Source organism: Colias philodice, chromosome 7 (assembly GCF_061535455.1).
Source record: "Colias philodice isolate Cphi_HAF_F1 chromosome 7, ilColPhil1 Martin Lab GWU primary, whole genome shotgun sequence".
Taxonomy (NCBI): domain Eukaryota; kingdom Metazoa; phylum Arthropoda; class Insecta; order Lepidoptera; family Pieridae; genus Colias; species Colias philodice.
Genome location: NC_143092.1, coordinates 1,916,468 through 1,928,932, shown reverse-complemented (window position 1 = coordinate 1,928,932; position 12,465 = coordinate 1,916,468). Strand labels below are relative to the sequence as shown.

The 12,465-nt window shown below is 30.6% G+C and overlaps 1 long non-coding RNA gene across 1 annotated transcript; it reads right to left on the bottom strand.

The window, feature by feature from the left end:
- Positions 1-9,933: 9,933 nt before the first annotated feature.
- LOC149486914 (uncharacterized) lies at positions 9,934-11,151 on the bottom strand. Its single transcript, XR_016315856.1, has 3 exons — positions 10,875-11,151; positions 10,552-10,725; positions 9,934-10,216 (listed from the first exon to the last, which is right to left on the bottom strand). It is a non-coding gene; the product is annotated as an uncharacterized LOC149486914 (long non-coding RNA).
- Between the last annotated feature and the right edge of the window lie 1,314 nt (positions 11,152-12,465).

The window sequence follows — 12,465 nt, the reverse complement described above, 5'->3', positions numbered from 1 at the left end:
TTTATAGGGGTTTTTCAGAACGTTATGTATATCGTATGATTTCCTAGTTTAATAAGTATTTTATAGTATCATGTTTCATTGCCTTAATGATGTTTACTTAGAAAAAAACAAATATGACTTCTTATTTCTACAGAATAATACTGAATGTGTTAAATAACGAAATCTTTCTTTGTTTCAGGGAATGATATGTCTCGTATGACATGCTACTACAATTTCAGAGAATGTCAACGATTCTTTAGAATATTTAAGCTCCTACATAAGCCACCTGTAATCCAATCACATCACTCGATTACTCCACTTGAAACCACGCAAATTCACACACAAAAATATATATCCAAAAAACCTGTAAGTTGAGACTGACGCATCTATCAACGTAATGATAGGCACTCAGAGGTTAAGGATACTTTTCCCGATACGAATTCGTATAATGCCCTCCATGAGAGTCTAGATTCCTCTAACGAGAGGTATCCGTCATTCCTGATCGAAATTGGGTCGGATGGCCGTCCGTATAAATTATTGGCTGGCTTTTTTGTGACTTCATTACTTTGAGGGGTGTTATCGAAGTGTCAATTTGTGTTGTTTACTGCAAAAGGAAACAAATAGGTAATAGTGGTGTAGTGGTGATTTACTATAATATATGTTATATGTGTATGTATGTATAAAAGATTAAGGCAATAATGAGTCGATAATATGGACAATTATAAGGCTGTATGTGGATATTATTAGCAATTGGCAAATAATAATAGCAGCAATTGACAAATAAATATATATTGTATACTTATGTAAATGTTTTTAATTTCGTTAAAACCATTATAAAAAATAAGAATGTAACAAAATATTATTTCTTCATTATACTGTAAGTAATTATAAGGTGATAGTGATGTGAAAAAAAATCGTAAAAATTCACAATCGCTATTGTCTACGGTAACAAAGATATAATATAGTGTAAAAAACAATTTACTTGTATTGGATAAACTCACTCGAGCGGCAAGTTTAATATAAATGAAACTATGATTTCCTATATCGCCTGTACCCAATACAGCTTTGAGAATAAGCCCCTAAGACCTGATCGTGTGCAACATTGCAATGTTTGAATTCTGACAATCCCAAGTTGCTTTTGATAATATATACGTGTATGTTATCTAATCCCTTGTATTTGAAGCATTTCCTATTGTATTGTAATTTGTGATGATGGATTGTTAGTTAGGCGTAAAATAATATTGTTTTCTATGGAAAATTGCTTTCCTAAGTATGTGGTATACTATTGTTTTTTGTTGATTATTTTTCCGACCCAAATATCGACCAATAGAATTGCACCATTCGACGTCACGTGGTACAACCTACATGGTATTATACTGATAATTTTTTGAAAATTTTCTCTGGTCGTTGACGTCAAACTGACACGTTCAATTCAATTGTGAAATTATTGGCCGACATTTGGGACGGAAAAATAATACCCCGAATACCACACGAGTTTCAAAATTATCTGGCATTTGCCTCAAGGTTCCCCTTCAAACAAATAAAGTCGTCAAGTTTTTCAGGAAAAATCACTCGCGCTTCGCGCTCGTGATTTTTTAACTTGAAAAATTTGACTCCTTCGTTTGTTTGCAACGAACCTATCGGAAAATACCCGATAATTTTGAAGCTCTTGTGGTATTATAAGTGAAAATTTGACTTTTATCTTTTTTTAAAGATATTAAAATTAAATCACAGGTTACTAAATAGTTATTATGGTAGGTACCTAACACTCATTTCGTTATTTTTCCGTTGATATCACTTTAATAAACGCTAATATGTTTCCATGCTGATAAAGTTAATGTAAAGTCTGTCTGTTTATAACGCTTTCATAGCTGAATCGAATTTTGAAGAAATTTTATATGAAATCGGAAAGTTGAAGAGTTAGTATGAAAAAATATATAAATCCTTAAAATAAAAAATAAGGAATGAAATGCCCGTAAATTTGTTTGTGTTGTTGTTGTGAAGTAATTTCCTTCTTATTCTAATAAATTTAATGATTGTAGTTACAACAACATAATATTTACGAAGGGTTTTATTAAATACCTACAGATCTCTAATTACTTTTAGTTACATAACGAACTAGCACATACAACGATATGAATAAGTGACATTGCATATTAAAAACTCCATTTCGCTCCAGTGAAACAGTTATAAATTATTCAGTTTATTTTAAAATTTAACGAGCAAAGGGTATTCGCCTGTTTCATAAAACTTCATACTAATATTATAAAATTTATGTTTGTTTCTAAATTGGGAAAATCATGTCAATCGTTTTAAAGTTAATATAAATTATTAAATAAAGTTTTTCCCGATCGAATATCTGTATATATGGGTGAGGTAAATTTTTAATATACCTAACTGTGAAAGTTATACAGTCATGACTCAACTCACTCACGTGTGCTTTCACACACTCAACTCACTCACTATATTTCAAAGTTTGCAGCTCAACTAATGTTATGATGAATATTAATTTCCTCTATCGACTCATGATACTTATTTCCAACAATTCAATTGAATCCAGGGCTACCAGCTAGTTCAATTACTTCGATTAGCAGAGCCCTGAATATTCAACTTTGAAACTTCGTATTCCAACTCACTTGAAAAGTCAAATACTAAGTGGAAATGTCATTCGGAATATTTTAAAAATTATTCCTGGACTGAAAATATTCGTGGCATAGTTTTGCATAATTATGGCAACTGAAATACACTGCTATATTGTAACTAAATGGAAAACATATTTCATTTTGTTATATTCACTTTGAATGTTCCTGACGTGGCGACGTCACACTAATATTAGAGAGTTCAAGTTAATTTGGTTATACTAATAGATACAAAGCTTATACGCTGCTTTATGTAGTAAAATATATGATATGGTAAGGTAGGTACTATTTCTAGTGGTCGGCTTATAATTTTACTAGCTTTCCGCCCGCGGCTTCGCCCGCGTTGACTAAAACCTAATAAATTATATACAAAAGCCTTCCTCTTGAATTACTCTATCTACTAAAAAAATCGCATCAAAATCCGTTGCTTAGTTTTAAAGATTTAAGCATTCAGAGGGGCAGAGAAAGCGACGTTATTTTTTATACTATGTAGTGATATTAATTATTACTAACAGCACACATTCTTTTCCATTCATACATGACTTGTTAATTATTGTATTATTCTTATGTAGTCTTCCAGTGATTATATTATTTCATTTATTTTCATTATAATTTACATAGTGTTTACATACAATTACAATTTATTACAATATACAATTTATATTCATTATTCATGTAAAAGTATAGAAATATAAAAAAGGCTAGTAAAACAATTTATACAAGCCAATGTTATTATATCTAATTTCTTGTGCTGTATCTGGCATGCATTTTGGTTTTAATTGAGAGCTGGTTTGGTGGTAATAATAAATTAAAAATTTCCATACTCTATTGCCTATGAAATACATTTATTCATTGATTGTGTTGTTTAATCTGTATTTTTGAATAAATGATACATTGATAGTTTTCTTGCATTTCTAGATTTCATTTATAAATATAAAGAGAAACTCAAAAAACATAATAGCTGAAGAAAAGAGCTAACATTAAATCTCGGAAGCAAGTATACAGACGCGAATAAACTTCAAATTGAATGATGTATAATTTCTTCCATACAAGGTAAAACTTTTAACCAGCATGCAACTTTATAACATACTTGAGTAAATCTCGAAGGAGAGATTATAGTTGTTCATTCAATTCTCAGAAGTAAAATCTACCATTTCTTAGTTTCCTCTTGAGTCAGGTTAAGGCACTTTGAAGATATTTTAAAACTAGCTTAGGACCGAGGATTCAATACATATAGATAAATAGTATAACGTGTTTAAATTGAGCTTATCTATACTAATAGGTATTATAAAACTGAGGAGTTTGTTTGTTTGTTTGTTGGAACGCGCTAATCTCAGGAAATACTGGTCCGATTTGAAAAATTATTTCGGTGTTAGATAGCCCATTTATCGAAGAAAGCTACAGGCTATATTATATATTATGATATATAATCACACTAAAACCAACAGAAGCGGAACCATGCGAGTGAAACCGCAGTGCGCAGCTTGTTAATTAATAAATTTATAAAAGTAGATCGAGATGTTTATTAGTCCCACAAATCACTATATTAAAATAAAACTTATCAATTAATTAAATATTCTATCAACTTTGATGTTAAAATAACAGAATTTCGTAGCGTCAGTAATTTGTTAACTAGCTTTCCGTTTGCGGCTTCACCCGCCTAGTCAATAAACCTTGCAGTTTCCTTCCTTCTGGGCTTTCCGCGATAAAATCTGGTAAAAACTCGGCTCTGTGGTTAAGGCGTGAAGAAGAGACAGACAGACAGAATATTTAAGTTAAGTAAAACACACTTATGTGATTCTTACTTCTATGCTTTGGATATCCCCATTCAAAACACGGGGTTAATATTGTAGATGCAAAATTATAGTCCTATCATCATATTATTATAAGTTCAACAAATGCCTAAGCACGTGCGATGTTTGTCCATCAAGGAGGTTCTACATGTAGATAATATTATAAAATAAAATCTTTCGCAGTGTGTACCTGTTTGCGATAAACTCAAAAATAACTGCACCGATTTCTATTTTATTTTCACGAATAGATAGCGTGGTTCTCGAGGAAGGTCTTAGTGAGAATATAATTTGTTACGTACAAACCTACTTGATATTTCATCTTATATGTGAATTTAATATAGGAATTTATTATTATACCTGTACAATATTTACCGGTAAAAATGAAGAAATAATTATAATAAAATATTTCCGATCATAGTAAAACTTGCAGAAACTCTTGCATATCTCGAAAACTTTAATCTCGGAAAACTCCTTTCAAATTCGATTCAGCGACTTCAGTTTATATTTTACTACCTTCCGATATTTTGATATGAAAAGTTATTTTATTAGGTTCGATTTTCAACTATTATTGCTTTTATATGCATACATCTATCTTAATATATATAAACTAGCGGTCCGCCCCGGCTTCGACCGTGGTACCTACATATGAAAAATAGATGTTGGCCGATTCTCAAATTTACCTGATATGCACAGAAAATTTCATGAGAATCGGTCCACCCGTTTCGGAGGAGTATGCAGACTAACATTGTGACACGAGAATTTTATATATAAGATCTCGTGTCACAATGTTTGTCCTCAATGGACTCCTAAACCTCTTAACCGATTATAATAAAATTCGCACACCATGTGCAGTTCGATCCAACTTGAGAGATAGGATAGTTTAAACATGTAGATACCACGGGCGAAGCCGGGGCGGACCGCTAGTATATATATATATATATAAATGAAACCCGTTTTCACGGTTTTCCGGTGAACGGGTGGACCGATTTCGATAATTATTTTTTTATTAGATATATTTTATCCTTGAAGTACGAGGATGGTTCTTATGTAGGAAAACGTAAATATGTACCACGGGCGAAGCCGGGGCGGACCGCTAGTATTATAATATATTTGATTATCGTTATACCTACCTATTTAAATTACTATGGAAAACTGAAAAAAAAATGATCACGATATAATTATTATTATTGTAAAACAAAGAAATATTACAATAAAATCTAAAATTCAATAAATCTTAGTCTAAAAGCACTCTATTAGAATTCTAAATTAACTGAAATAAGTAAAGCCTTTTACAATAATTTACATAAATAAGCCAGCAAACTTCATCACTAGGTACTAAATACTAATATTATAAATGTGAAAGTTTGTGAGGATGGATGTATGTGTATGTGTAGGTTTTTACGTTTGTTAGGTACTCTTTCACGCAAATACCTACTCCTGAACTGATTACAATGAAATTAAGCACACATATAGAGGACAACTTGGATTAACATATAGGATAGGTTTTATCTCGGAAGTCCCACGGGAACGGGAACTATGCGGGTTTTTCTTTGAAAACGCGGGCGAGGCCGCGGGCGGATAGCTAGTCTTGTTATATATTTTGTCCATAAGGTTAAGGTGGAGCAGTAAGATCAGTTATATACCAAAAGCATTACATAATATAAAACGAAAACTTCTTGCCTCAATTAATAGTTGCATGTTCGTGTTAGCGCAGTGGTCTAGCAAATTGAGCAACTCTCTCGGCGCTGTCACTTCGATTATTGCATTTCAATATTCAATTGCTGTCAATTGCTAGATTCTAGCACGATTCTAGTGAAATTAGTCGGCAATTAGAGCGGTCTTATTAATCTTTACTCGAGAAATAGAAGGGAAACTCGTCGTCCGCAACGTGTCGAGTTTTTAGTTTATTTTTCACTTAAGCCTTTGAGCGGAGGTTCAGAGCTTCTGTCACTCGGGATAAAAAATTTAACTGGATAATTGTGGATCATACGGTATTCGTTTATCGCTTAAATGGGGCGTTGTGAAGTAATCTCTAGATAATGTATAAACTTCTCATGCGGCGGTGTTTGTAGTTAAAGTTATCGTAAACGGCTTGACCGATTCACATGAAAATTTTTGTACATATAGGTCTTGCAAATTGCATACCCCTCAGTGATATTATGAGTAAGGCAGAACAACGTATGCCGGGACAAATAGTATTTTATAAAAACCAATATGTAGTCAAACAGTTGAAAAAAAATGCAGTAGGTATAAAGAGATTTATTTTTGTTTACCTTTATTATACCTCCCTACTATACTTTAACGTGCAATAAATGACCGATGCCTGAGCGAAATGCTAGTTACAATATATAAATATCACGCTGCATAACGTTTGGGTGAATTCGTTGATTACAACTAGATTGAGTAAGACTCTATTTCTGATCTCAAGGGGGATCTCAACTTTATTAGTTTGAACTCTGAGGTGAACCAAGGATCTATAAATACAGGAGTTTATGTATTATTCATAATCATTGTAACAACTATTACTGCATAATTTAACGTTAATTAATTGTAATTTAAGATTGTCTGATATTAAAAAGAAAATATGAACTTTAAAGCTCCTTGTTACAATACGCCTTGTTGCTTGTCAAATGCATCACGCTTAGTCTACCCTGCCGTAAAAATAACATTTTTATAAATAAAAAAAAACGCGCGGCACAGCTAGTTTTACTCGCTGTGCTCCGCTCCTGTTTGGTCTTAGCGTGATGATATATTATAGCCTATAGCCTTCCTCGATGAATGGGCTATCTATAACCAAAATAATTTTTCTAATCGGACCAGTAGTTCCTGAGCATAGCGCGTTCAAACAAACAAACTCTTCAGCTTTATAATATTAGTACCTATAGATTTACTTATCTAAACTTCTCAGACTCGAAAAGCGAAGATTTCATTTCACTAAGAAACAGAATCTTAATGTATCTCGAGAAAGTAATTTTAAGACTAATAACAGTTTGAGCTTCAGCAACAATTTCACGCAAAAGTATCGTTTAATTAGTGGATTCTTGGACTCGAAAATGAAACGATACCAAAATTCGACGAATTAACTTATAACTCAGCTCTAACTGAAATCTATTATAGTTCGTCAAAGTTACTGTTAAGTTAGTACTTTCATTCGGACTTTACAAAGTGGATATGATTCGTGAATTTCAATTTGTTATTTTATCGTTAAATCTGTTCCCTTTGATATCAAAGTTCTAGGTATACTTACCTAAGAACTGAAAATAATGGGAACATAATAACATAATTACATTATTCAAAATCAAAAGAAAATCAATGTTTACGCCAAGTTAAATTTAAAAATAGTTTTATAATTATAGTATTTAAGTATAAAATTTTAGCAAACATATAATATTATTATTTCACTTATCTAAGTAGTTAAGTATCTACTACAAAATAATTTTCACTTTATTTTGTTACATCAATATAATAGGCTAATTTCCACTACATCAAATACAATTTAGCACATATTGTTCGAATATAAACTCCAATTACGAACAAATTAATTTAAATGTTTTCCCATTGCACCACATTTGCAAAATTAGTTTCAGCGCCATCTATGCATTTATCGTGGAACTATTACGACTGTATAGGTAGCTATACGTTGAACTCAATACAGCTGTATTTTCATAGATGTTTTCAGTGGGCTATGTTACGCTAAACTTTAACGATTGTTTTTTAACGCTAATTAGTGCAGTGTTTATTCGTTATTTGTAATGTGGTATTCATAGCGATAATAATGGTTGTAGGTTCACTTAAAATTCAAAAGGTGATTTCATAATCGGAAAATAGCTTCACGTATTTATTTATTTTTAACTAGCTGAAGCTCACGACTTTCTCTGGCTGTAAATAATAATTTATGGTAATGCCTTGTCCCTAAGCAAACTGCCTAGACTATTATAAGACTGTTGGTAGGAAAATGCTACCAACAGTATATTATTATACCTACTATATATGTTAGATACCTACCTACATAAATAAAAGTTTTTCTTATTCATTGTCGTAGTACTATCAGCCATCGTTCAATCCCATTAAAATTGATGCAGCCATTCTCGATTACATTTACCAACAAAAAAACTAATTTATTATAGATTAAAATAACATAATAATATAGTACATATTATTGTACCTACCCACTATTGTCATATTGGCAGCACAATAAAGTGTTTAAAATAAATAAATAAATATAGTGAATGTTGCAATTTTGATATCGTTTTCACATAACGATCAGGGGGGTAACCGGCATCTCTTATAGCAAGCTTATTATAACATTACTATGTATTTTCGTACCGTGACACCCTTAACGCAAGCTTGTTGCAGCGTTAAACTGATTTTGTTTTTGTAGCAATTTTGATGACGTCACTCGTAATAGTTCACTCAATTATTGGGACCGGTGCGAACTGCGATCTATTTGACAATTTGACAGTTATCAGATAATAATAGAACTTTACATCGGCTTGTTCGAAGAAAAGGCTACAAACCTTTTGATTTAAGAAGAATCGTGTACCTAAATAGTAAATAAGTGCGTAATCATCACGAGTCCCTATGAGATATGGGGGCATCATATGAACAATTTGAAAATACAATATAACCTACAGATTTATCTGTGTAAGTACCATATAATGTAAGTACCATACCCAATGCAAATCTATTTAAAAATACGTCTGTATAAGTACACATTCTCCACTTGTTATTTCTCTGTATAATAAAATGCAACTCTACTTATTCCCTAAACATAAATTTTATCTAATACTTAATGTAAATCTATAAAAGATTGTTTATTATTTCTTCATGATTCAATATATTTTATCATGTTATTATTTACCTATATAGAATATAAGACTATAAAAGTAAATCTACACTCAAATACACTACCCATATTATACTTATGTAATCTGTTGTTAAGGATCTCATTTAATTTTGAGAAATAAAACCATTATTTATTTCCAGATTCTACAATCAATTCCGAGCACTAGGAATAAGATTACCCAGAGTAACCACATGGAAGCATTGATAGTATTCAAGAAGCCATAGTGCCAGCGCAACATGAATATATTTTTTTCAATAGGAAGCAAACTTTAAATGTTTAAGTGCAATAAAAAACATTTATAAATCCAAAATCTTTATTTAGTCCTTTTTATTTATTTATTGACAAATCATTTGCTCCTTTACTTCTCTTGATATCATTTATATAAAAAAAAGTGATAAAACATGGAAGTATTCGAAATTAGATTCAATTCTATTTAGCTTAAATATTTATTAAAAACAATTAGGTAGATATATTATATAACTCAAATCCAAATTTGTAAGTACATAGCATATTAAAAACACCCTTGATTAAAAAAAAATTAAGTTTTATTTATAGTAGGTACCAGCCTTTAAAACTTAAAATGCAATAAACAAAAACTTTATATTTACATCACAATGAATAATTCCTACACTAATAGATTAATGGTATTTATATTTTTATTTTAAATTTAAATCAATTATTGTATTTGCATAATAAAGAGAAGATAAATAATTTAAAAACTTGCAGTACTTATGTGTACTTTTAATTTCATTTTTATTAAACTTAAAATGAAAACAATGTAGGTACTATATTAAGGTACAATTAAATTTTTACATTTTCAGATGTATGATACAAATATGAATATTTTAAGTGTAGACATGGTGGCGCCTCCCCCAACTTGAAGTTCTCACTACCACATGATCATCTCCCAAGCCGGTACTTCCTTGTTCAATGTTTGGGCAAGCCGGCAATCAACACAACTGTGAAAGATAAATTGGACTTAAACTGATTCTTTGTTGCTTTAAAATTTAATAAGTACATTTAATATGTTTACTTTTATTATTAAAGGGCTTGTCATGGTGTATGTAAACGTCTAAAAAGAAGTTTTTTAAACAATGTCGGTATGGTTTGTTAAATACCTTATTTGTTAATAATTTTTCAAGTATTTCAACGTTTTAGTTGTTTATCTTGCAATTCTTAATATTGTATTAAAAAAACTTAAATGTGTAGGTACAATGCCTTAGAAAACTTTTAATATAAGTAGCTTCTAACCAAACATAGATAGGTTTGCTTATAAATTAATATAAATATTTACTTTTGACCAGCTGCTCTAGTTTTTGTGAACTCCCAAATCATTTGCACTTATACTTTCAGAGAATTCTATCAACTTCGTCTCAGCATAACTTTTAACTCGTTGGGAGTTATTTATGTACCTTTGTCTTTGTAACTTCAGGGTCAAGGAGCTTCGCGCACTCTGCACAATGTTCTGCTGCAAGTTAAATAAAAATTACTTCAATTAACAATAATCAAAACAGACGAAATCATGCAAAAACCAATACTTTATTCGTAAAAATATATCTGTGTTATCATAAATCGTCCAATGTTTTAGATATATTTATTACTCGTATATTATCTTACCTTGCTATTTCAATTGCTCTTTCATGCCTCTTTCATGCATTCTTTAATGCATATTACTTATCTTTCGCAATTTTTCAATTTGATTTATCCAAATTTTAGATAAAAATACGAGGACAGTGATTATGACATTTGGATTTTTGACGTTTAATTTTCAATCACCGCCATTTTTATAATAACAACCTTGTTTTGTTGAGTTCACAAAATAATCTTACTTTATTTTGTTACCGGGAGCCTTTTCAACATGATTACTATACGATTGCCTACAATGTCCAATGAGCTCCCAATGAGCGAATGAATTCCGAAGTTTTGTCTATTTTTTTAAGATTAATGGCTTGGCTACGAGGCTTTTAGGCCAAGTCGTAATGATTTGCATCGAACATTAAACGTCAAAAATCAAAATGTCATGTCACTGTCCTCATAATTCATATTAAATCTAAAATTTCAGATAAACTTAAACTTAAATATGTGAATCTCATCTCTGGATAAATGAGAATGTGCGAAAAAGCAATATTGAAATAGCATGGTAAGATAAAGTACGAGTAAGGACGATTTATGATAACAGACTACAGAGATATATTTTTACGAATAAAGTTTTGTTTTTTGCATAATTTCGTCTGTTTTGATTATTGTTACTTAATTGAAGTAATTTTTATTTAACTTGCAGCAGAACATTGTGCAGAGTGCGCGAAGCTCCCTGACCCCGAAGTTACAAAGACAAAGATAGATACATAAATAACTCCCAACGAGGTAAAAGTTATGATGAGACGAAGTTGATAGAATTCTCTGCTGAAAGTTTAAGTGCAAATGATTTGGGAGTTCACAAAAACTAGAGCAGCTGGTCAAAAGTAAATATTTATATTATTAATTTATAAGTCTATGTTTGGTTAGAAGCTACTTATATTAACAGTTTTGTAAGGAATTACACACCTACACATTTAATTTTTTTTTTTAAAAACAATATTAAGAATTGCAAGATAAACAACTAAAATGTTAAAATACTTGAAAAATGATTAACAAATAAAGTATTTATTATTTAACAAACTATACCGACATTGTTTAAAAAACATCTAAAATTACATACACCATGACAAGCCCTTTAATAATAAAAGTTTTACACACATATTAAGTGTAATTATTAAATTTTAAAGCAACAAACAATCAGTTTAAATCCAATTTATTTTTCACAGTTCTATTGATTGCCGGCTTGCCCAAACATTGAACAAGGAAGTACCGGCTTGGGAGATGATCATGTGGTAGTGAGAACTTCAAGTTTGGGGAGGCGCCACCATGTCTACAGTCTACACTTAAAATATTCATATTTGTATCATACATCTGAAAATGTAAAAATTTAATTGTACTTAATATAGTACCTACATTGTTTTCATTTTAAGTTTAATAAAAATGAAATTAAAAGTATACATAAGTACTGCAAGTTTTTAAATTATTTATCTACTCTATATTATGCAAATACAATAATTGATTTAAATTTAAAATAAAAATATAAATACCATTAAACTATTAGTGCAGGAATTATTCATTGTGATGTAAATATAAAGTTTTTGTTTATTGCATTTTAAGTTTTAAAGGCTGG